At 44.1% G+C, this 25,942-nt stretch overlaps 1 protein-coding gene across 1 annotated transcript in view; it reads left to right on the forward strand.

Annotated features, from left to right (window-relative positions):
• Positions 1 to 20,637: 20,637 nt before the first annotated feature.
• Positions 20,638 to 25,942, forward strand: part of PRKCE (protein kinase C epsilon) — a 324,332-nt gene continuing 319,027 nt past the window's right edge. The window contains exon 1 of the mRNA XM_023512137.1: positions 20,638 to 20,695. The gene's annotated coding sequence lies outside the window, so the exon portion shown is untranslated. The remainder of the gene's footprint in view (positions 20,696 to 25,942) is intronic.

Below are 25,942 nucleotides of genomic sequence, written 5' to 3' on the forward strand. Positions count from 1 at the left end.
AGGAATGTATTTTTAGACTGGTGTGTGTGGGCAGGACAGTGGACAGGAGAACCTGGCTAGAGGAGCACTGGGCAGTGGTAAAGAAGGTACAAGAGGAGCACAGACAGAAGGCAGAGGATGTGAGCCATCATGTTGAGGAGCTGAATGTCACTCTGGACAGAGGAAGGTTTGGGGCAAGAAGTATCCTGATGGCAGGTGGATTATAGAGCAGTTGAGTTTCTACCCACCAAGTGGATTCCCGCTTAGGGGTGTAAGGGAAGATTGAGGAGCTACCAGGCCAACGACTGTGAGGACAGGTGGGAATGGAGCCAAGGGTAGGCACAGGAGCTTATGACAAAAGGCTTGAAAGGGCTTAGTGACTGATCAGATATGAGGGGCGGGTGTGGGAGGACCCAGAGCTGGCTCCAGATGAAGGGCCTGGGAGAACAGGCTGCAGAATGTTCTGGCGTCTGTCAAGTGTACTCTGTCCAAGTCCTTTGTATATATCTTTGCAGAAATGATTGTGTAAAGTCAGCACCTATCAGTTATTGTGTATGTTGTGTATGTCAAATTTGTGTGTGTACAAAGGCACATGGAGACAGGGAAGCTAAATGTCCCTGTCACCTCCAGAAGGGAGGAAAGTAATTTTGAAGTTTGGGAAAGGCCTGTGGCATTTTAACTGCAGATTTACAGAGAATGAAACTATAGCCAACTGGAAGGAAGTGCTGTGGGCTCTTGGGAGAAATTAGAAAGCAACCTGAATTGTGCAACTACAAACGGTCCCAGCAGATGAGGTTGAGGCCTTAGCACAAGCCCTCTGGATCTGTCCAGTGCTGCCAGCAGGGTCAGGGTTGTCTGCGGATGCACCTGTTCTTGGATGTGGACGGGAGGGTGACTGCCAGCAGTCCCCAGCTCTGAGTGGTGGCCTGCTTCCCTGTGCCTGGCATGGTGCCCTGTGATGACTCTAGGCAGGAGCGAGCCTTGTGCCATGGGATTTGCACTTTTATTCTAGTTAGCTAAATTGACCTGACAATTTAGGTGGTGGTGGGGTGCATTTGGGGATGTGGAATCTGTGTTACTCACTGAATGAGTTGCATCATCAAGGGAAAAATCTTTCTTGAAAGATGGACTTCTCTTTTCTGCCTTAGGAGCGATTGCTTTTTAACCTACTATCTCTATAAGGAGAGTTGCTTCTTAACTTTTAATTTTGGTAATGATTCCCTTATGCAAAACTCATGTTAATAATTACTCTTATCTCCCACTAAAGTGCCTGTAATTGATATGTAATGGCCAAAACAAATCATAATCACAGATGAGTTATTATCTATGTAGTTTTCTGATTAGGTTCTGTAGTCACTTCCTGTAACTAACACCTGTTATGCTCTGACTGCCACTCCAATGGACCAGACACCTTGCTGGATGAATGGGACCCCAGAGAGCCCAGGATCGTACTGAAGTTGTTCCTTGCTCACAATCCCTGTGCCCAGGGCAACTTGGCAGGGAATGAAGTGGGGCTCTGAATGCTGGAGTAGATTCCCAGGGCTGTGATTCTTAAGGCTTGAGATGTGTGGCCTTGACAACCACGTCCTTCCCACTCCCTCAAACAACACACCTATGAGATTTATCAGAAGTAACCCTCTACTTTTCCTGGATGAAAAGGAATTGGAATTGGTTGGAAACTACTTCACACCAAATGGCTAAGCTGGTCGATTTACTTTCTCAGACAGACTATTGAAACCTTTGGATCCCATTAAATCAGAAAACCTGCCATTCATTGAGAGATTAATAGATTAAAGAATCAGAGAGTGACTTGACTTTTGAGGAGAAGTAAGTGGTGGATTTTCTCATATTTGACTAATTGGGTACCAGGGTATGTGTCACACTTCAGGATAATCACTCCACAGCAGTAAAGTTGGGGAGGGTGGTAAGCAGAAAGGAAGCCATGAGTAGGCTGTGGTGGCAGGCACGCCCAGCTGCTTGGTTGGAATGCCACCTGCAGGCTTCCCCACGGAGCAGCCTCCATCTGCCTGTGACGGAGAGCCTCAGGTGTTCCATACTGTTTCTTTGGCTGCATTTTGTTGATTTCCAGGTTGTTCCCTGGGCCCAGATCCACCTTGGTGGGTGTGCCGAGCTCTGCTGCTGGCTGCCACAGAGGCATCCAAGATGTATGTGCTCCAGGCAGCTGGTCCCGTTCCCGTGCTGCTGGAGTATTGGCACGGCAGATGCCTGCCCAGAGGCTTGAAGCTCCCGGGAGGAGTGAGGGTATGGCACCTGGCTCGGCTGGGATAGGCTGAGTGCTGCCTTTGCAGGATGTGCTCATTGGATCACTGGCTTTTCCTTGGCACTGACAAGCATGTTTGAGGCTGCCATGGCCTCCGTCTGGCATAGTGCTGACTCTGCACATCTGGTGTGCTGTAAGCATTTCATCAGGTCTGATGGTGGTGAAGTAATCTTGAGGCAAACAAAGGGAATCAGGGATAATTTGCAGGCTTCAGCAGGACGGTGCTGTTGTTAATACAATTAATTCCATTAATCCTCCTGGATCATCTAAGGTAAACAGCCTTTGAAGTCAGAGAACACATCTTTATGAAGAAAGGAAAAGATGAAGGGATCAACTTCTTTTTCTCTAAAGCATTTATCATTGTGAATCTCACACAAAGGATTAAAAACAACTTCCACCTGCTGTATCTGCAAGAGAGGACCAGGGAGAGGGCTTGGGGAGTCTCTTTGGAGGGGTGTGAAGAAGACCAATTGTGACTTGGCTTGATTCATCCCTGTGTCCCCACAGGGCTTTCGGTTAGATTGGAGGGAAGGACTCCATTCCCAGATTGAAGTCTTGTTGAAAACTAAGAATTAGCCTATGGACAACATTAGTGGTTTTTTTTTTTTTTTTTTTTTTTTTTTGAGACAGAGCCTCAAGCTGTCCCCCCCTGGGTAGAGTGCCATGGCATTACAGCTCACAGCAACCTCCAACTCCTGGGCTCAAGCGAGTCTCCTGCCTCCGCCTCCCAAGTAGCTGGGACCACAGGCGCCCGCCACAACGCCCGGCTATTTTTTGGTTGCAGCCGTCATTGTTGTTTGGCGGGTCCGGGCTGGGGATTCGAACCCGCCACCTTAGGTGTACGTGGCTGGCGCCTTAGCCGGTTGAGCTACAGGCGCCGAGCCAACATTAGTGGTTTTTAAATTGATCGTTTCCTTTCTCCTTCTCTCCCTGTCCTGCTCTTTCTCCTTCTTTTCTTTATAATTTATTATGAAAAATTTCAAATGTATACAGAAGTAGAGCAGAATAATAGACCCCTAGGTCTCTACCACCCAGTTTCACAGTTATTGTGACCAGTGGCCAGTTCTCTAGTTGGTATTTCATTATCCCCCCGTGGGTTTTTCTTATATGTTGTTTTTCATTTATTTATTTATGAAAGGGCTCCTGGAAATTCTGAGAGAGATTGCTCATCTCATCTTTCTCTTTTTCCTTAGGAGTTGAAGGGACCCGCAGTTTAGGTTCCTGTGGGGTTTTCTGAGCCTTAGAAGCCGTGGCCAGGGCAGGAGTAGCTGGTTGGGTGGCTGGAGCTGGGAGAGGCCATGGGATGTGAGTCTGTTCTGTGGGGAGTGAGATTACCTTTCTGTTTGTATTTTTCACTGCTCACAAGGCGGCTTATCTTCAGCAAACCTGCCAGCTCTAGAGCACTTCTGTTCCCTAGGGATGAATGCGTGAACAGCAGCTTCCATACCAGCAGCTCTATCCGCACCACCTTTACAGGGTCTCAGTTCTGACTCCTCTTGCCCCTTTTCTGTGTCTTGCATTAAAACACGAGGCTGTTGGGAACCCTGGGCTGTGGGTTCAGGCACTAACCAGTGTTTTCCTGCAACAGGCCTGGGACTTGGGGTGCCCTGCTACAAGCGTCTCACTGTATTCTGACAGAATGTGGGAGTTGGGGTGTTTAGTGGTGGGGGCAGGACACTCAAATTGTTGAAAACTTAGAGTTAGCCTTTGGACAACATTTGCGGTTTTTAAGTTGATCGTTTCCTTTCTCCTATGAGTTGGAGCCACACTGCGGGCAGACAGGCTTCTCAGCAACTGGAAATATATTGATGCTAAGTTCAAGCATTAATTCAGTTTTTCTACACATTTCTCTTCACCACATAAACCCCACCTTGCAAAAGGTACAATTAGTTCAGTGATACATGAAATTGGTGTTATAACTGGTTTAATAAAAACTACAGTGCATATTTATTTGTCTGTATGTTTTGGGGGGGGGTGTGTGTGACAATTTTGGTCTTCTGAAGACATGGAGAAAGTCAAAAGAAGCAAGACTTTTATAAGCCCTGTGCCTTCACAAGTGCGTATGTTGCATGGTGAGAGTTTGGAGGGAGGAAGGATAGAAGTCAAATAGACTCCCTCAGGGAAGTCAAGGTCAGGCCTCTCTCTATTAAGGTCTTTTCAGACACCTGATCTGTCCCCAGCCTCTCAAACTCTGTGTTGAAGGACCCCTGGGGGTCAGATCTCATTCTTTCAGTTTCACAGCTCAAACTATAGGTCTGGGTCCTTTATCCAAAATATGTAGGGTCAGATTTGTATAGAAATTGAGCCTGTTTTTTAGAATTTAGAAGTGATAGTGTATATTCTATATATTACATAACACCCCCCCCACCCCCCAGTAGGTGCTGGGGTAGCCCTTCGTGTTGGAACAAATTTAATGTTTCTGTATCACAAATGTATAAATATTTGCAGTAAGTGGAACACTTAGGCAATAAATAGCCTGATGTTGGTTTGAGTCAGATTTTGGTGCCAAATGATTTTGACCAACACTTCAGAGAAACATGGTGTTTTTAGAGCTTTGTGGCTGTCAGGATTGTGGGTCTGTGCCATCTATCTGCTGGTGACTACCAAATTCAGACTTAAGTGTGGACCTGTCTCCTGAACTTCAGTTTCGTATATGCAGTTATCCCCAGCTATCTCGTAGGTGACTCCCACGTGGCTGTGCAAACCCTGCTTCTGGGCCTCACGCTCACCCTACTTTGAGTCTTGCTTGGCCAAGGGCAGCCTCATGTTTTGCTCAGGCCAGAAGTCGTCCTGGTATCCTTGACTTTTCTCTCTGAGTCACACACTACCTGCAGTCTCTCAGCACAGACTTCTTGCTGTACCTTCCAATTGTATCCAGAATCTGGTCAATTCCCATCACCTCCACTACTACCACACCTTCCTAGCCCCCACAGTCCCTTGCCTGGGTTATTGCCATAGCCTCCTAAGTGACCCCCCCTACCCAATCCCTGCATCCTCATTTGTGCCTAAGCTTTGTTCTGTGCGTGGCAGCCAGAGGGATCCTTTGACATGTGAGTCACTGTGTGTCCCTGCCCTGCTCACCCTTGACACTGGCTCCAAATCTCATGCAGAGCCAAAGCCAAATTTTATGCCATGCCCCACTTCTCTGCCCCATCACACCCATCTCTTTTGACTCTTGCAAGGGCCAAACCCTCTCCCATCCCAATCCTTTGCACATGGTTCTCTCTCTGCCTCCAGACATCCACAGAGCTGGCTCCTTTGAGATTAGGAGGACTTTCCCAGATGACCTTAGATTAGTGAACCTAGTCTCCAAATGCAAACTTCGAAAGCTCATTTTTTGCAAATAAGGCAGGAAACAACATTAAAAGAAAACCAATAAGGTTCAGCACATTAGAAAAGATCTATTAATGAAAACTGTGTTTAGTTATATCTACTGTGGGCAATAAATAAAGCATTGGTTATAATAAGGATATACTTGAAAGTTTTAAACTTTATTTTCTTTTGATGTCTCTGCAAGTCTGAGAATTTTCTTTGTGCTAGAAGAATGGTTTATTTCTTCTTATTTCAAGTCCCACCTCCCTTTAATTAATTAATAATTATAAATGGCTCTAAGCTGTCCTCAAGAACTGGATGGAAGTTCATAGAATCCCTCCACGGTGTGTAACAAAGCACACATGTGACATTACTCTTATCTTTGCTTGCCCAAAATAGCACATGGAAAACCTAATATCCAGGAAAGAAAGCCACAAATGAAGAACTGTTCTGACATTCAGAGTTTGAACGGACAGTTTTCAGGCCCCCTTTGCCATATGCTTCAGGAAATGCCTTCCCTTTGGGGATAGGTGGTGGTGTGGGCTTCAGCACATGTGACTCTCATTTGTGGTCCAGCTGTATTAGGGGTGTTCATTTCTAAAAGCCTGAACTTCATATTGATGTGGAACAAAAGCACAGACTATCAAAGAATAGATAGCCCCTGATTTCACCTGTAATTTGTACCTGAAAACTCATACAGTCACTTAGCTATGGAAGAAAAGGCATTTGGACTTTGAAACACACGCCTTAGATTACATGGTAAGGCAGGTTCTGTCCCAGAGAGGGGAAAATGATGCCACACTTCTATCTTCTTTGTTTTGATATAAAACCTAAAAGGTTTTCAAAATTTGATGTTTTCCTACAAAATTCAAAATGGAATCAACGGATGAATATTGGATTGGGGGTAAAATGCTGCTGATCTAGACACCTAATACATTTCTATTTTACTGTACACTAAATCTGTGAGATTTATGCTTGTTTGTCTTCGAGAACCAGCATTTTTCTTTTTTCCTGTTTTGTAGAACATCCAAGACAGGAGAGTATATGTCAAAGGATTCCTGTAGGAACAAGGATGCTTACTCTGGATAACTAGGTGATAGGTATGATGTGGTCATGTCATAGCAGAAATATTTGCTAATAACCTGATCAGTAAAATCTATGTTATAGCAGTTTGTTGCATAGACTATAGTTTGAAGGTAACATTGTGTAAGGTATGAAAATGTGGGCTCCCTCGCCCCATAGAAGTGGAGGAACAACATCATAATATAGATACGGAGATTTGATCCAAATAAAGAATTTTAAAACTAAATTAAAAATCCACTAAAAATTCTGTTGAGCTACTGTAGTTTTTCTTTAACATGTTCAAATATATCCAATAAGGAATACACCTGGCTACTTACCACTCACAATCGGTGCTATTATAATTTGGATGGAGCATTACACTTTCAAGAAATATGAAAATTTCAAGACAAATTTAAATAATTTGTCTCACTTTTAATTCACACCTTGTACAATTCAAAGCCAGTTCCTCCCTCCCTCCTTTCCTTTCTTTTTTGCAGTTGTGGGCCATTTGTTCAGGCATGTGAATGGATTGGGGAACGTCTTTGTGCTTTAGTTTTCTTAGCTGTAATGAAGGGGATTGAGCTATATAATGTTCTAAAAGCAACAACAAATTTATTTGCACAAAAGTAATAATATAAAGTGGAAGAAAAGTGGAAAACGTGGAAGCTATAAATATGTAGAAAGAAAAAAAACATACATTATTCCAGTCCCCCCTAGACAGACTTTTTTCCTTTGTATATGTACCTCCCCCAAACACATTTTATTTTTTCAAAATTGCATTATAAAATACATTCCTTCATATTCTTAGTCTCTCCACTTACTACCATATTGTGATTATTTCTCCATGATAAGTGCTAAGTATAACTCAACAGAGTATTTTTTTTTTCATAATGGCATGGTACCTAATAGTTTGGATATATTACAATTTATTTGAATAACTAGCTATTATTAAACAACATTTTTCTAATATTACACTCTTACAAATGCTATAATGATCATTTTTCTAGTTAAATCTTTCAGCATATGTGTGATTTGGGATAAATGCTCAGAAGTGGAGTTGTAAGGTCAAAGGACTTTTGTTATATAGTGCCAAAGCACTCTTCACATTTTGTGCTATTTTACCCTTGATCAGCACTGTGTATATCAGTGTTTATTTCTCCCCCATTCTCGCCAGCCTTGTATAATAATATTCCAGATGGCACATTTTGGGGATTTCCATTCAAGGTGGTTTTGGAGCAAATGTGTTTGTTCCTTGGCCTACTCAAGACTCCAATTAAATGAGAGAAAAAGGAAAGAGTAGATGGGAGCCTGTAATAACCAAGTAAGCAAAAATAGTAAAATCCAAACGCAGGATTTTACTATTTTAGTGTATAGTAAAATAGAATAAAATAGTAAATCTCACATATTTAGTGTACAATAAAATAGAAACTAACTAAACTATTTCAGTTAGTTTCTGGGAGATGAACACAGAGAGCTTGGTGGCAATTAATGGAGCAGAATACAGGCACTCAGGAGCCACAGTCCTGAACAGGTGCGGAAGGCACAGGAACCTGGCATGAAGCCAGCTTCTCTGCAGAGCCCTAATGGACTCCAGGCTTGGACACTACACTTACCCCCAGAGGGTAGGGGTGAGATGCACAGCTGAAGACATACAGACTTGATTGGAAGGTCTGTATGTTGAACCACACACTTCCCACTCACATTGTGGAAGCACCTGGAGGCAGGCTGTGAGTCCCTCCCAGGTAAAAAACTAGGAAGTTCTTTGAAAAGGAACTGGAATAATGGCTTAGGGAGAACTAGCAAAACAGTATGGGTGTTAGCACTATAGTAGAAGCTATTTCTCATTCACGGGTCCCCTCCCCTAATGTCCAGGTCCCACCCTATAACCCTATGGAAAATGGGGCTGGTATCCTTAGAAATATATTGCCTTTTTTTTTTTTTTTTTCCAGTTTTTGGCTGGGGCTGGGTTTGAACCCACTACCTCTGGCATATGGGGCCAGCGCTCTACTCCTTTGAGCCACAGGTGCTGCCCAGAAATATATTATATTTATAAACCAAAAACAGAAAAGAGAACCATGAGAAAATAGGAAAACACTTCTGGAAACTTACCATATTGTCAGAAATAAAAGTTCAGAGGAAGGATTATAAGATAAAGTCAAGGAAGTCTCCTAGAATATGAAACAAAAACATGAAAGAAATGGAAATAAATATAACACGTGGTAAAAGACATGAAGTGTCAATCCCACTGGTCCAACATCTGAATAATAGGAGTTTCAGAGAGAAAACAATGAAAATGGAGAGGAGGCCAATAACAAGAACAAATAGAAAAGCACCTCCCACCAGCTGAGTTTCACTGAACACAGTGAATCCAGAAAGTCATCCTGACACACATTGTTGTGAAGTTTCAGAACAGAGGATAAAGAAGGTTCGAGAACTCCCGAAGAGTAAAAACAAAGTTATCTACTAAACAATGACAATTAGAGGCTATCAACGATATTGATGTTGGAAAAAAGTTCTGACAGATTATGATTTTTTTGACCTAGAATTCTGTATCCAGACAAACTATCAATTACCTGTGAAAACATGCAGGCAAGATCCTAGAAAACTGGCTTCCTCCTCACGCTTCATCAATATTGTAGTCAGTATGTTACTTTGCTAGCAAACAAACAAATAAAACAAAAACAAAAACCAAGGGAATATCCCAGAACAAGGAAGGTAAGGGATTCCGATGGCAGTGGCTGTGCCTCGCAGAGCAGTGAAGAGATGTACATTATGATAGTTGTGCAATAGACCAGATACTGTCCGTCCATATCTGGGGGAGCAGGGCCATGTGGGCTCCACATGGGCATCCCCTGAGAGAAAAGGATCCTGGGAAGATCCCAAGATCTGAGAAAGGCAATTGATAGAAAAGAAGAATCCACCTGAATTTGATGTTAGGTATATTCTCCACGGAGTGACAGGTGGGTTGTCTTATTGGACCCATGGAAAAGAAAGTTTGTGTAATATCCTTTAAAATGTCATAAGTGCGTACTATTAGTTAGTTTTCAGATTTTAGAACCAATATATACACAAAACCTGGAGCTTAACTATGGTTAGAGAACAGAATGTCAGTGTAGTCAACCTTGATAGTCTAATGGTAAAGTGACAAATGACAGAGGTGGCCGGGGATGGGAATGCTGGAAGCACTTGTGTCCTCTGGTTCCAATGTTTTGGGTCAGGGGATATTTTTTGATTTATGGGTTTTTTTTTTTTGGTAGTTGTAGAAGGAAGAGGAGGAGTTGAGGCTTTGTGATATATAATTATTTTGTGGAGGGGGAAAGAGGAGGGAGGTGGTAAGTGAACTAAATCCTCATCTATCACAGCAGGAAGGCAAGAGAGAATGTCTAAAATAAGAAATCAGGAAATTGAGGTACAAGCATTTTATTTAGGGATATAGCATTGGCCACGAGAAAAACCCAAATAAAATCCTTAAAATCGGTTCTCTCTGGGGAATGATGGGGCAGAGAACTGTTGCTTCTCATTACAAGCAGACATATGGTCGTTTTTGGTTTCTTAAAACTGAACACATCACAATCGTTAGTTTGGGTTATATTTTAATAAGAAAATAACACAGAAGTACATAACCCAAAAGAAACTTTGGCTTATTTGATAGGGAAAAGACGAGAAAAAAAGATCTTTTTTGGTTTGTTTGTTTTAGCTTCTCTACATATTTGAACCCCGTGATTTCTAAGTTGCTTCTGACTCTTTTATGATTTTTATAAAACTATTCTTTTTCTCACAGGACATGGTTCCAACTGTGTGATGAAACGTAATGGTGAATAGGACGTGATGCACAGATTATTATGATACAGGAATATTCCCTGGAGGGCATTTATTCCCTGAAGTTGGGCATCCTGCATCATATTTGTGTTTTATCATCTGAGCCTCCCAGCTGTTTTGCTGTGGGTTTAGTGTTCCTTACAACTATGAGCTCCAGGAGAACAATGAAGGGGCTTTGCTTGCATTGCTCTTGTGTCTAAGGAGCGACTCGGTTCTTGTTCACAGTGGGGGCTCCATGAACAGATCACAGTGTGTTCTTTCTACAGAATCTCCTGAAGCTCGTGCCGTCTTCAGGTCCACTTGCCATGCCCCAAAGTAAAAGTTGCAAGCACTGGGTCCAGAGGTAGAGAGCCCTGCTTTAATCCATGCACATCTTTAAGTTGTAAGAATGTGGGCAAGTTATTTAAATCCCTAAGCCTCAGTTTTATCACTCATGAAATGGTTAAGAATAAAGATATTGCCTTCTTTATTCACATAGGTAACACATGTAGAGTGTTCAATAAAGGGTGTTTCATAGAGTTGTGATTATTATTAATAAAATAGAACAGATCCTCAGTATAGAAAACAATAATAATGTCTTGGATTTTGAAGGGAGCAAGAGCTGTTGTGAGTAGCCACTAGTGAAAGATTCTACTAGGTTGTGATATTTCAGAGACAGAAAATTTCCTGGTATAGAGATAATTTTTCTATTTGCAAAATCCTGAGCTCCTGACCCAGCTTGCCTCTGTTTCACATGGATTCATTCAGTTCCACGTGAAGTCTTTATGATTACTTATCTTCTGCCCAGCCCTGGATCAAGAACTGTGGAACCCTCAAAAGAAGAACATGGCTCCCCTAAATTGGCATTCACAGTCTAGTTAGGAAATAATAACAATCATGGCTTGGCAGCTAACATTTCTAGGAAACTAGCTGTGTACCAGGCACAGTTCCAAGCCCTTCACCATCCTGTTTAATCCTTCCAACACCCTGAAGCAGGTTCTCTTGACATGCCCAACTTGTAAGATGAGGAAATCAAAACAAGTGCCATGGAACTCATAACAGGCAGTGCTGGCATGGGAGCCCGGCTAGGCTAGCTTCAAAGGCTTTGCTCTCAACCCTTGCAATATTTTGGCTTGCTTTGAGAAATGGAAAATGTAAAATAAAACATACACACTCAAATGCAGCCTGTAATAGAGACCATTGCAAAACAAAGTGCAAAAATGCAAAGTGCAGATTGGTAACAGGGTATCTGTTTCAGAACTCTCAGGGTAAGTGGCTACGTTCCTGCCATTTGTGCCCATGACCTCCTCTTAGGTTAGGCATATAGTCACTCGCTGCCATTTCCCTCAAGATAGACTGACTATGCTGTGATCAGATGATACTTATTTAGGTCAGCACCTTTAAATGTTTTCTTGGCTCAGGAAAGCATTTACATGCACATAGAGTTATTTGTTTTCAGCCACCTCTGTCATCAAAGGGAGCCAGTTCTCTGGTGCCATTTCTGTGCCTGCTGAAAGAGGAAGCAGATGCTCATATGAATTTTCTTCACTTATGGTGTATTGAGAGCTAGGATCTATAATGGAGACAGCCAACAGGGGTTATCACAAGGAGACCATGGCTGCTGCTAAGTTGGTTCCCGTGACCTGGCTACTACTGGTGATGGGAAAGAAGTATTTCAGCCAGGCTGGAGAGGTGTTTATTGAAGGAGTGTCTGGTAAATGAAGCAAGCTGTAGTCTGGGGGATTGGAGGTTAGCAATAGCCAGTGAAGTAAAAGGGACATTTTATTTTTTTAGAGAAGATATTGACTTAAATTTTTAATAAGTTAGCTCAGAATATAATTTTAAAAATCAAATGGTTCAAAAGGATGTAGTGTGAAGAATAGGCCTCCCTCTTCTGATCCCTGGTCCTTTCACCCTGGTGCCCAATTCTTGAGGCAGACCTTGTTTTCTGTTGGTTAAGACTCCTTCTAGAGCTAATCATTGTAGAACAAGTGTGCATATGGGGTAACCCCCCACACGCACCCATTTTATCCACACAGCAGTACAGCGTAATAAACACATCGTGCCTTGCTTTTCCCCCACTTAATATATTGCAGAGATAGTTCCATATCAGTCAGTACCTTTAGAGAGTTTTCGTTCTTTTTGAGGGCTTATGTATTAATCTACCATACACTGTACCGTAATCTTTTTTTTTTTTTGAGACAGAGCTTCAGGCTGTTGCCCTGGGTAGAGTGCTGTGGCATCCCAGCTCACAGCAACCTCTAACTCCTGGGCTTAAGCGATTCTCCTGCCTCAGCCTCCCAAGTAGCTGGGACTACAAGCACCCGCCACAATGCCTGGTTATTTCTTGGTTGTAGTTGTTATTGTTGTTTGGCAGGCCTGGGCTAGATTCGAACCCACCAGCTCTGGTGTATGTGGCTGGCACCCTAGCTGCTTGAGCTACAGGTGCCGAGCCTGTACCATAATCTTTTAAAGTGATATCCTATTTATGTATATTTAGGCTACTAAGCTCATTAAAAGACCTTTTAGAGCATTTGGTCTAATTATCTTGTTTTACGTATGAAATTCAGATCTGCAAATACACAGACAGATTTAAATAATTCAGCAGACTCTGGAGCCTACATTTTGGTTGTGTTTTTCTTGCTATTATCGTATTTTGATCACAGAAGACAGAGAAGGTGGCTCAGCTGTGTGCCCATGAGTGTGTTTGCACATGTGGGTGGGTGTGCGAATGTGCACGCCTACAAAGGTAGGTGTACATTATGTTGTGCAACAGATGTGCTCTTGAAAAACTCTGAATGGGTTCTTTCATTTTTAAAAATGGAATATGAAATTTTAAATGCTCTTTGGGTGGGAAGATGATTTGTTATTTAAAGGAAACTTGTGAAGGAATCCTTATGTGAAATATGTTCCTTTTTAAAAACCTACTTCACTGAGGTGTAATTTACATACAATTAAGTGCATTCATTTGAAGGGTAGGGCTTGATGCGTTCTGCCAAGTGTATACATTCATGCAACCACCAGTGCAGTGATAATGGAGAATGTGCCCATCGTCCCCAAAGCTTCCCTGTACCTCTTGGTGTTTGAGGGCCACCTCCACCCCCAGGAGATCACTGATGTGCTTGTTGTCACTGCAAGTTCGTTTTGCCTGTTCTAGAACATCGTAGAAGTAGAATCTGGCAGCACACACTCTTTTACGTTTGGCTGCTTTCACACAGCGTCCGTGATGATCCATGTATCGATTCATGCTTTTTTATCGTTGAGTAAACTTCCATTAGACAGCGTGCAGCACGGTTTGCTCATTCATGTACCTGTTATTAGACATTTGGGCTGTTGGGAATGAAACTGCTACGAACATGGTATGTCCAGGTAGAGGGCTTCACAGGTAAATCATCTCCATAATTCAGCTGATCCAGGGAGATCCTTCTCCCTCACTTCTTACCATCCTCTAAGTAAAAAAGAATTGTGTGTAAATTATACCTCAGTGAAGTAGGTTTTTTTTTTTTAAAGAAAACTAAATATTGAGGTAGTTTAAGGCAATTCATTCACTGCCCCAACATGTACAAATGTGTATTAAATCCCTTCCATGTGCGGGGACAGACAGAGTCCTGCCCCGCAGGGATGCATCGTAAAGCCTGCATATCTCTGCAGTGCAATGGAAGGTGTTGGAGAAAGAAGACAATCCTCCCTCTCCTTATTTTATGAAAGCAAGTGCTGTTATAGGCCTGTTAACAGAGTGGAACCCTGAAAATACAGTGTTTGATTGCATCTGTACGCTCTGCCTATTGACCAGTCAGTGCGCTCTACCAATAAATCTAGTAGCAAATTCCACCCCACATGAAGAGTCTTTGATTTAATTGGCTGCTAACTTCAAAGCTGGTGCCCAGCAGCCATTTATGAGTTGCCCACTGGGTGCCTCAGCGTTTTGTGCTTTCAAAAAGCAGAAGCTGGGAGGACACTTGCTGCTCCAGTGTCCCCTGCTCTGTCTGTGTCCTCTTCCCTGCCACACAGGTCTGGGGAGTAGAGAGTGCCCACGGTGCCTCCAGGGGAGAACGGCACCCGTGCAGCGCCTGGGCAGTGGGCCCTCTGCTTCAGGAGCAAATCCCGGAGCCATTTCTCTTGGTGGTTCCCCGGCCACCTCCTCCTCCTCCCTCACTCCCCACCGTCCTCCAAGTAAAAAAGAAAAAGAACATTTGGTTATTATCTTATTGGTGGAACAAGGGCAGGGAAACTTCTCTTCCTCCTCCTCTTCCTTTTTGGATTCATCTTTTTATGACCCCCTTGCTACCTCCAAGTCTTCGTGCCTGACAGTAAATAAGAAGGGAAGTGAAATTGAAATCAGGCCTCTGTGGGCTGCCCTGAGGAGCGGTTTGCTTCCAGGTCTCAGGTGAAAGTTGAGCCTGTGGTTGGGGGAAGCTTGACTGAGGATTTCTGGCCGCCCTCACTTGAAGCCACTCTCTCCCAAAACACAGACTCAGACACCGCGAGTCACGGGGCACTAGCAGACGGGGGGCCGCCTAGAGACTTGGTGTCAGTGGGCCCCTCCGAGTGTGCTGTCCTGGGGGTCAGAGTTCCCGTGAGGCAGGAATCCTGAGCTGAGTGCTGGCAGTTGAGAGTGTGAGTTTGGACTCTGCCCGTCTAGCTCCTGAGGACTTATTCAGAGGTGCCGCTGGGCTTGTGCACGGTGTAGTAGAGCGGCCACTCATCTTCCTTAACCCTGAAGGTTTCAGACATAAAATGGCACTAATGACACTAGTCACCTTACAGATTAACCATGAGAAATGCGCGAAAGAATGCACATGAAGGGCTTTGTATTTAAATGGTCAAGCACCATCCCCCAGAAGTCCTTGGGTTTCTGCTTTTCTAAGATTGCCTTTCCAGGGATTCCTAGGGTTTGGCTCTTCCCACGCATTGCTCCCAGCTCACACGAGTGGGGCTTTAGTTTACACTGAGCTCTTCGTCAGGGCTTGTGGGGTGGTCCGGGTGTTTGAGGCTTTGCTCTGTCTTAACGTTCTGGCTGAGAAGTCAGTTATACCTGGGAAGGAGCAGGTGCCCACCCTGGAGACAGGTGGCCTGGAGGAGGGAGAACAACCTCAGTTGTCAGAGATGCCTCTGTGGGCTGGGCTGGGCTGGGCTGGCGAGTGTGAGCAGGGAGCTCCCTCAGCCTTTCTTGTGTGCCCTAGCCAGACCTGGGTGGGAGTGCTGGCTGAAAGCTCTCTGAGCCCCAGCTTTTTCACCTGAAAAAGAGGGATTATTTATTGTCAGTTTCACAGGAGACTAAATAAACGGATGCAGGTGAAGCACGAACAGTGGTGTCTGTGGCACAGTAGGGGACGGAACCATGGTTACCTTCCACTCGCCCTTCCCTTGTGAGCACCGAGGTCTAAAGGGGGAAACTTCCCTGCCCCTGGCTTTCCTTTGGGCTGGTTTCTCTATTTGCAAAGTCCTAAGATGTCCTGGAATAACATGTAATTCTACCAACTTCGGGCATGAAAATACCTTTTTTGTTGGGGGAAGCTTGTTTTAGTGGAAAGACCATTGGGCTAGGACGCTGAAGACTTGAAGGCTAGGCTTTAAAATAATAGCCCCAATGATGACTGAGTATTTTGTGCCAGGCGCCACGCTAAGCACTTCACATGGATTATCTCGTTTAACCTCACAGCAGCCTGAATGATACTGGGCCTGTTATTAGCTCTTTTTTACTGACCAGCACTCTGAGGCTTAGAGAGGGTAGTTACTTGCTTCAGCCCACAAAGGCAGTAACTTCATTCTTAACCATCATGTACTATGTTTTTAGTGCCAAGAATGCATATATGTCAATTTCATGACAACCCATTTCACAGATGAAGAAGTTGAGGCTCAGGGAAAATAAATAATTGCCTGAGGTCACTCAGCTAATAAGTCATGGAACTGAGATTCAGCCCTGGCCTGATGCCAGAGGCTGTGTTTATCACCCCTACTGTTCTGCCACCTGGATTCTGGCCTCAGCTAGAGGGGTAGTCAAAGGCACCAGAGCATAAAAGAGTATCTGAGTCAAAGAAAACAGGGATAGCAGCTGGAAAGATGTGTCAAGAAAAGGTGTGAGGTCCCAGGAGATTTGATCAATAGAACTTGGAGGAACCTGGCGTGCAGAAGTTTCATGCAGTGAACTCTGGGAATGGGTGGGGGAGGTGACAGGCCTGCATTTTTGTCACAGGGCTCCCTGGTTCTCATGCCTACTGACAGCTTGCAGGGTTGTGGAGGGCTGGGCACGTCCCGTGCTTCATTATCCAGGCCATGTCATTGTGAGCAAAATTTTGGATTAGATCAATTTGCCCATAAAGTTGTGTCATACCCTTCACCTTTTTATATTTGGTGACCCCTCTAGCCATGGGCATCAAAGTCCCACCACCCTAGATGGAATCTCAGAGCCTCCTCACTCGGCTGGCTGGGGCTTGCCCAGTACTCTGCAGCCATCTGCTCAGGCTGCAAAGCTCTCTGTTGCTTTTGGCATGTTTAATAGCTTAATTCCTATTTTTCTGTTAGGAAATGCAGTTCGCTAGCATTGAGGCTACAGTGGGTGCTAAAATGGTTTCTGATTGCTATCTTGAATGTTAATATCCGAATACATTTTATCGCCAATGACCTGTCCTCCCTGGCATGAATTCTCACTCCCCTTTTGCAAAGATAGGCGCCCTGCCTGCCTGTGGCGAGGCCCCAAAGCCCATCTCATTCCTTCGCTGTCTCCCTCCCAGCTTTACACAGATAGCATTGTAGTTTGCCAATAGAGACCACAGTCGTGGGAAATCTGTGACTTGGAGGATATGAGAGAGTGTTTCATTTTGCGGGCGGGGTTTAATAGGGATGATCTAATCTCTCAAAAGCATACATTATTTAAATTCCATGCTTTTGGGCAAGAGGGCGCCTGAATTTTTGAACTTTGGTAGGGATAAGATTCTGGTTTGGCTCTATTCAGTAGAGCTGACTGTTGGTTTTCCTGTTTGTCATTCAGTGCAGGGGCTGGGCTATGCTCGTGGTGAGGGCTGGTACTAGGGCTGAGAACTCTGGAGAACGTTTTTGTTACCCAGAAACTTAAGAGGGAGGGGAGAGGAGGGAGAGAAAAGGGGTGGGTGAGGGCAGTTGGTGTCAGTGGGAGGAGGGAGGGCATTTGGTGGGATCTCTCCTGATGTGCACAATGCAAGGGTCCACTTCAGAATAACTAGGAGTAACTTATACATGTCTGACCACAAAAAATAAGTGAGGTGATGGTTATATTAATCAGTTTGATTTAAGCATTTCACATTGTTTATCAAATCATCACATTGTACTCCATAAATGTCTATAGTTATGATTTAATAAAAACTTAAATTAAAAAAATAAAATATAAAAAAAAATCAAGGGCTCGTGGTTGGTGCGGAAGGGATGAGAAAATTCATCTCTTGGAATGACCAGTTTGTTTTGGGATCCTATCTGGATTCTAAGCTCAAGATCCCAAACTCAGGTGAGCACCCATAGTAGGTACCTGAGGGGCAGTGCAGAGGTGCCCACTGTCCTCCCTGACTCTCTGTCCTGACAGAGCGCCTGAGCTGTCACCAGTGGCCTTACCCACGAGGCACTGAAGACCCATGTTGGTGAAAATGCAATTTTGAGGGAAACTGAAGGACTCCTGAACATTAGAGGCTGAGTCAGGAAATAAAGTAGGGCTCGGGAGTGACTGTGGGAACCTGGGTTGTGCGTGGAGTGACACGGTGGGTGGCCTGGGGAGCATCAATCAGGCTGGGTTTCTTTGCCTCCCAGGGAATTAATGGGGCTCATGGGACAGCCCACCTGGGCTTCCCCTCTCCCCTTGTTTCAATGTTCTATCTATCTTTTAGTATAGATAGATCAAATGCCCACCTTCCTTCCTGAAGATGGAGGCTTGGCGGGGGCTGGGGGCCGGTGAATGATCCCAGAATAGACTGTGGAAGTTCTGAACAGAGAGCCTCTTCCCACCTCCACAAATGTGCACTGGGTGTTTCCTAAGAGACAGTGAGCTAAAGACTCAGATGCAAATACGATTGTCATGCTTTCTGTCTAGCAGGGAAGATCTGACCATGTACAGTTTCATGAAAGCCATGAGTGAGATGTGTCTGTGTACTGTGAGAACACAGAGGTGGGAGTAGTTCATTATGACTGGCCTCTGGAAAGGCTGCGGAGAGGGGGTGATAATTCACCTTGACCTTGAAGGAGGAGGATATGGTATCCACTAGACTGACTCTTCCTGAGTATTACTTGCTAAATATATGCCTGCTCTTTGGGGACAGTGGAAAAAGAAAGGGAGGGGTTGCGGTTCCTGCCCTCAAGAAATTCACAGCTTGCTGGGGAGAGAGCCTGGCACTCGTGAGCCAGTGAAAGCTCTGTGTAGACAGATGGGACTGTGGAGGTGGGAGAGGCTAGCAGGGGGACTTGGTGATCCGGGGCTTCCGGAGTTACTACTCTCTCTTACGGAGAACACAGTTTCTATAAGAAGAATTTGAACTTTGCCAACATGTCTTTAACTACAAGAAGCCCAGCCCTCTGGCTTCTATTTCTCCATGAGATTTCATCAGGTTGGTTTTGAGATCGGGAGGGAGGAAGTTAGGGTGGGTGGCAAAGGTCAGTGGTAAGCAGTTAGCCATATGGACTCTCTCTTTACAACTCTGGTAGAATCTGGCATTTGCAAAACACCTGTGCAGTCAACATGACCCGAGCCACCTGCATTTGGTGCTTGCCACGTCGTTTCATCCACCTTGCATGCCTTCCCTTGTTTGCCTTCGGGAAGACTTCCCAGACTGCTCTTCTTCACTGATTTCAGACTCATCAAATGCTTTACCTGTTGTTCACAGTCTCTCATCAGTAAGCTGAGTTCAGCATTGTTCTGTGTTTTTTAACTCCCCAATGAGATGTAAATACCATGAGAGCATTCATGCACTGTTGGTGGGACTGTAAACTAGTACAGCCTTTATGGAAACAGGCATGGAGAGTCCTCAAAGAACTAAAAGTAAACCTTCCATTTGATTCTGAAATTCCATTATTAGGTGTGAACGCAAAAAAAAAAAAATCATTTTATCATATGGACATTTGTGGTTGAATGTTCTTAGCATCTCCGTTCACAGTTGCAAAGATGGGGTAAACCACTCAAGTGCCCATCAACACATGAACGTGTTATTAATAAAATGGTATAGGTATACCATGGAATACTATTCAGCCATTAAAAAGATGGAGATTTTGTATGTTTTGTAACAACCTGAATGGATTTGGAGAACACTCTCCTGAGTATCACAGGAACGGAAAACAAGCATCACATGTGCTTAGCACTAACTTGAAACCATATTAACTGCTGTGTGCTCACTCGAGAGGAAAATTTAATTAAATTCAGGAAGAGGGGGTGGGGAAGAGGGTTCATTTTTCAGCAAATTCCCACCCAAAGGGAACAATGCCAGGGTATGTGAGACACTTCCTGGGTGAAGGAAACAGCGTAACTCAGACTTTACAAATGTAAACAACGTAACCTAATCGTGTGGACTCTCATGTTAGTCTGAAACTAAAAAAAAAAAACTAAAAAATACCATGAGAGCAGATATGCTTAGTGTGTTATGCTTCTCTTAGTTCCTGGGGGAGCAGTTTGTGTAGCACAAAGAACATGGGCTTCTTTAGATGGCCTTGGCCCTGGAGCTCAGCATTGCTACTTACCTTGAACTTTGAGCACACTGTCCTTATCTGTAAAACGGCCTGACACAGGGTGTCTCACTGGCAACACAGTGGATGTTTTGGGCTGGACGATTCTTTGTTGTGGGGGCTGTGGCTGTCCTGTGTGCTGGAGGATGCTTAGCAGCCTCCCTGGCCTCTCTCCATTAAATGCCAGTAGCAGCGCTCTCTCTCCAGGCTTATAATCAAAAATGTCTCTAGGCATTTGCCACGTGTCTCCTGAGGAGCCAAATCGCTCTGGTTGAGAGCCGCTGGGATGATGCTACCCGTTGGGTGTGTGTCAGGCCACCTAAGATTGTATTTGGAACACAGTAGACGTCCAGTGAATGTTGATTCTATTTCGGTACGGATTCCCTTAGCACGTGACACCTTGTAGATAGATGAATTACATGGAGTTGTGATCTAGGTTTCAGCAGTTTGGGGTGGCAGTGTTGTGGGACTTTCAGGTTGCCTGTAGGATGTGCTAACAGTCATTGTCATTTTTTTAATTGCAGATTGATCTGGAGCCAGAAGGAAGGGTGTATGTGATCATCGATCTCTCGGGGTCATCCGGTGAAGGTAGGAGAGTGTGACCTCTTATCTTTATTCTCTTCCATTGAGCCCTTGTCTTCCGGGCCTCTCCCTTCCCTCCTTGGCTGGGACAAGTTACAGTGACATTTAATTAATTGGCATACTTGAAAAGGTTATTTTGAAGATTCTTATGTACCAAAAGGGACCAGCCATCTGTTAACTCTGGTGAGGCAGAGGGAAGACTTTTGACTTACCAAGTGAGGCCAAGGAAACAGGCGTTTTTGCATGTGTGTGCGGGGCAGGCCTCTGTGGGGCAGCAGCCTCTCCCAGGAGGCTCTGGTGTGGCTTGTGTGTGTAATGGGAAGGAAGTAAAACCAGTTGGTCTAACGGTATTCAGAAATGAAACAAATAAGGTATCAAACTTCAGAATCTTACTTTTTAGAGCTTTTACAGAAGTGCCACTTCTTTACCAGCTCTTTACACAGGCAAAAAGCTCTGCTCTTAAGAGAAATGAGGGGTGAGCGAACACCTGCTCCCTGCTGGCTGATTAGACAGCATATAGATTTTCTCTTCCTCTTACACCCTCATCTTTCGATCCTTTCTTTGCTCACTTAATACCTTTTAAGAGTTTTCTGGGTGGTGAGGACTGAGCAGTCAGGGTAGAAAAAAAGGCTCAGAAAAAAAAAACATGGTTCAAATGGGAACAAGGAGATGGTGGCAGCTAAGGCTCAAAGGAAAGGGTGGAGTTTGGGACCAAAATTTAGTTATTGGGACCAACTTTCCTCTCCTCCCACTCCTCTGTCTGTGGGCTTTAATGACATGGCAGAGAGATTGTAAGACCACAGGAGGGTTCTTTTGGCAGTGAGAAAAAAGGGTGTTTGGGGACTTGTCCCAAAGGGAAAGATGGAGATTCATCTCTTTCAGCTGTCCTGGCTGGAAAATTTGGGCCTTTTATAACAAGTCCCCAGAATCTTGGCGGTCACAAGCACAATGTCATAATCCCATATACAATTTCCAGTTACGGTTCAGGGGTGGGAGGAGAGATTATGTATGCAAATTCCAAGGAGCTGGTCCAATGATGCCCTGACAGTGGTGCTTGGTGGTTTGCATTCAGCTCATTTATCACCCACTCTCACCAGGTATTCAGAATAATTCAGTAATTGTGTGTATGTGGGGATTATAATAGAACTCAGCCCTCTTTTAATAGCTCTGAATTATTTGGCATAGGTATAAAACTTTAAACATCCTTCCAGAATTGGTTGCCTACATTTTCTGCTCTTTATTGCAATTACATTTTGGCATTTTCAACTTCCCTTCTCTGCTCTCAGCTCTGAACAGCCCAGAATAGAATCTGTTGTAGAAGATTTCAGGATTTAACAATATTTAGTATGAAATATGGAAGACCTACAAAAGGTCTTAAAGAAAGGTGGGTATACCCACCATCCAGATTAAGTAATAAAGCAATCAAGGAGAGGAAGCCTTGGAGTTACTTTCAACACAACAATGGATCTAAATTCACCAGACTGAACTCTGGTTATAGATATTGTCCAAACATTTGATGAGCAAATTCAATCCCCTTTTTTTCCTTACATAATCTGTATACAATATGATAATTTGTATGTATTTCCTGTACTGAGATGCTGGGCAACCAAAGCTTGGACTATTTTTTTTCCTATGAAAATATTAACTACTTGCAAAATTATAGAAGACATTCTTTTTTACATTAGAGTGAAAAGAGATGGACCAGTGAATGAAAAAATAAATCAGAAGCAATTGATTTTCCTTCTGCTTGCTTCTACAGCTCATTGCATGTGAATAGCCAAAGCAATTTTCATTGGGCTAAATTCTGAGTCTTTTTTTTTTTTTTATCTTTTTCATCTAAAGAAAAATAGAGAGTTTACTTCAGAAACGCTGACACATGCCAGAATCCGTAAGTGCTAGCATGTGTGCTCTGAAGAAAAGAAGAAATTTGTCTACTCTTTTTTTCTTGCTGTTCCTGGACTTGGGATTCTTCTTGCAGATGGTGGGTAGAACTTTCGGTAATCCCTCCTCAGAAGCTGATCTGGCTGTTTGTGTTGTGCACATCTGCTCTCCTGGTTCTATGGCTAGAATGCCCAGTCTGGAGGCCGTTTGGTTCTGGAAGGGCTGGGAAGGTGAGGGGAGGACCTAGAGAATGAGAAACCACCACATTTGTTACCTAGACCGCATGAGATGGGTCTGGGGTGAAGCACAGTTGTCACAGATACCCTCTCTGATTCCCAGACTGTGGACCTTCACAGATTCTTATCTAAGTCTCTTTCCAGAGTGAAAATACCTAACTCTGCTTTCTGTGCATGAGAAAAGGTAGCTGAAGTGAGGCACAGCTGAAGTTCCGCTACTCCATGATTCTGCCATCACGCATCCCTTCAGCTCCCCATCTCAAATGCTCCAGCCCATCAATGGAAAAAGATATATTCATAGGAATTGCACAAACTTCACAACATATGCAAATTCTGAAGAGCTCTGGGAAAGGTGTGGGGGTGAGATGGTGTGAATACACCCCCTTCTTCTAGAATGTGCCAAAGGATTCTTTTTCTTGCTAACATACTGTTAGAAAGCCTGGGCATTTACGTCTGCAAGAGCTGGAGCTAATGTGATTCTAACTGTCTAATAAAATTCCACTGCTTGCATGTCCTGTGTGGTTTCCCTAATAGGATTTGACTGATGTGTGCTTCAGCTAAACCAGGCAACCTAACCCCAGATGTAAGGGCTAAGGCTGGATGACAGTTAAGGTCATTTCCAGTCATGTGATTTTTATCCTTTGGTACAATTCAAATAGACATCTGTCAGAGCTCACAGCCGAGGGCAGCTAATATCTACAGTTAAGTAGGAGTTGCAAGAAATGGTCTCTTTGCCTCTTTTTGACAGGTATGGTGCGAGGCACTTTACCTGCGTTATCCCAAGTTGAACACCTTCTCTGAATGCTCTGTGTGAGCTTGCAGTCTCCAGTGCTGTTGGGGTTGTGCCTCTATCCTAAGTAATAATCACAGGGGCTTCTAGTTAGCACAGCACTCCAGGCTCACCGGATATTGAAATTAAGGCATAATTAGCACAGGTAGCAGAAGCATAAACAGCAATATAATTCGCAAGTGTGTAAATGATTACTCTCTGCGGTGCACATTCCTTAGTATGTCTTCCTTTGATATGATGTAATTTGCATATTATTTCTTATTCTTTATAATTATATGGCAATTCTTTATAATTATATGGTCTGTTATTTGCAGACTTTCAGATGAGAGATGGTCAGGGCCTGACCTGAGGATTTGTAGGCCCTTCCTCTCCCACGTTGTGCTCATCTGGGAGAGTTCTTCGAGTCTAAACAACAGTAGAAATAACAAGAAGTAGTCCTCGTTGGCATGTCTGCAGCACCTGTTTCTCCAGTGGAATTCAGGGATACTAAAGGCTAGGAATGGTTTTTACAACAGACGCATCACAAACAATGCAGTTAAATCAAGTTCTGGAGGTGTTGCGTATTGTGGAAACAGGAGGTGAGAAGCAGATGCAGCCCCTGCTCCCTTCTCTCTGCAGATACATGCTGCAGGAAGCAGCCTGTGTCCTCTGTGGGCCTGAACAGATAGCAGAGAAAGAGCACAATCTTAGGAGCCCATCCGACCTGGGCTGAATCCTGGGTCTAAGTGCTTACCAGCTTAGAGCTTCAGATTTCTCACCTACAGAATGGGGATGATAGTACTTAGGATAGGGGCTGAGAGGGCTGTTGTGAGAACACTGCCTTGGTGGCCCTTACATATAAGAGATGCTCAGTAAATACCCTGAAGTGCTGAGAGCTGAGGGCAAGTGGTGCCATAGCTCTCCCAGTGCCCTGAGGGAGGAGTAGTCAGGGTGTTCAGAGCAACAGTTTGAGGGCAGCTTTCTGACCATGGGGTGTGGCATGTTCACAGGGCCAAGAGCAAAGTGAGGAAACAGAGGCAGCTAGTAGAATACTATGTCTGGCAGGGGCTATGAGGTTGTTCCCTGCAGAGTTCAGACCTTGTCAGTTTCCCTATCTTCTCCTTCTTTCTTCCCCACTCTTCCCTGAATGAAGTAATTCCCAGAGGATAATCTAGCATCCCTGAGCCACTCTTTTGGGTCCTGTGGTCTTTAGTGTCAGAAACTTCTTGTCAGAGTGTCTGGTCCTGACACCTCTGCTCAGTGCAGACTAAAACCATGTGGTCCCCATATTCTTACTGGCCCCCGAGTAAAAGTCCTTAATATATATGAAGACAGTTATTAAATCTGTCTTCTTCAGGCTGAATCAGTCAAACCCCTTAACCTTTCAGAAGAGAAATTTTAGAAATCTTAAATCATCCTGGCAGCTCTCTTCTGGACGTTTTTCTAGTTGCACAGACAGATGTGGTCAAACTATCTTTGCTTGGTTCTGAAATAAAAACGTGTGTACAGAGATTTTAAACTTACCTGCATGTGGGAGGTGGGGAATTGAGAAGTCAAGTGACATGCCGTAAGCCAAAGAGCCCCACAGTGATGATCCAAGCCCTGTTCCCATCATGACCACAGTAATGCATTTGCCACATGGCAGTGACCTCCCCACTGATCTTTTTATTTTAGTTCTTTTCTTCAGAAAGCTTTTTATAGAAATATAAAGCTAAAGTTCTTAGCTTTGAATCCAAAGGTGTCCCAGAGAGTTCCTTTCATAAATAAGCAGATCTCTTTCCCACTCTCTTAGAAATGAAAGCTTCCTTGATCCCAACTCAGGAACAGTTGGATCCTTCTTAGGTTCTCTGGAATATGGCTCCATAAGTAAGCCCTGGTCTGAAACTAGATCTGACTCAAATCCTAGCAGGTCAGTGATCTTTCCTACTAACCTGTCCTCCTGGGTAAAGTTGTTGGTTTTGTACCCTAAGACTCTGTATCCGTGGTAGGCCTAGAGTGGTGCCTCCTGGGCAGGAACAGAGCTGGAGTGGGGCTTTCTCTTGAAACTCTGCCTTAGCCAGTGGGCAGGATATATCTAGACAGGCTCTCTTAGATTCCAAAGTCCCACTGAAGCTTCACTTTGTAAGAATTCTATCTCTTTTCTTCTAAATTTTGTATAATTTATTTATTTTTTTTTTTTGAGACAGAGCCTCAAGCTGTCCCCCTGGGCAGAGTGCCGTGGCATTACAGCTCACAGCAACCTCCAACTCCTGGGCTCAAGCGAGTCTCCTGCCTCCGCCTCCCAAGTAGCTGGGACCACAGGAGCCCGCCACAACGCCCGGCTATTTTTTGGTTGCAGCCGTCATTGTTGTTTTGGCGGGTCCAGGC

This window comes from Otolemur garnettii, unplaced genomic scaffold, assembly GCF_000181295.1.
Source record: "Otolemur garnettii isolate 467f Iridium unplaced genomic scaffold, OtoGar3 scaffold00024, whole genome shotgun sequence".
Lineage (NCBI taxonomy): Eukaryota > Metazoa > Chordata > Mammalia > Primates > Galagidae > Otolemur > Otolemur garnettii.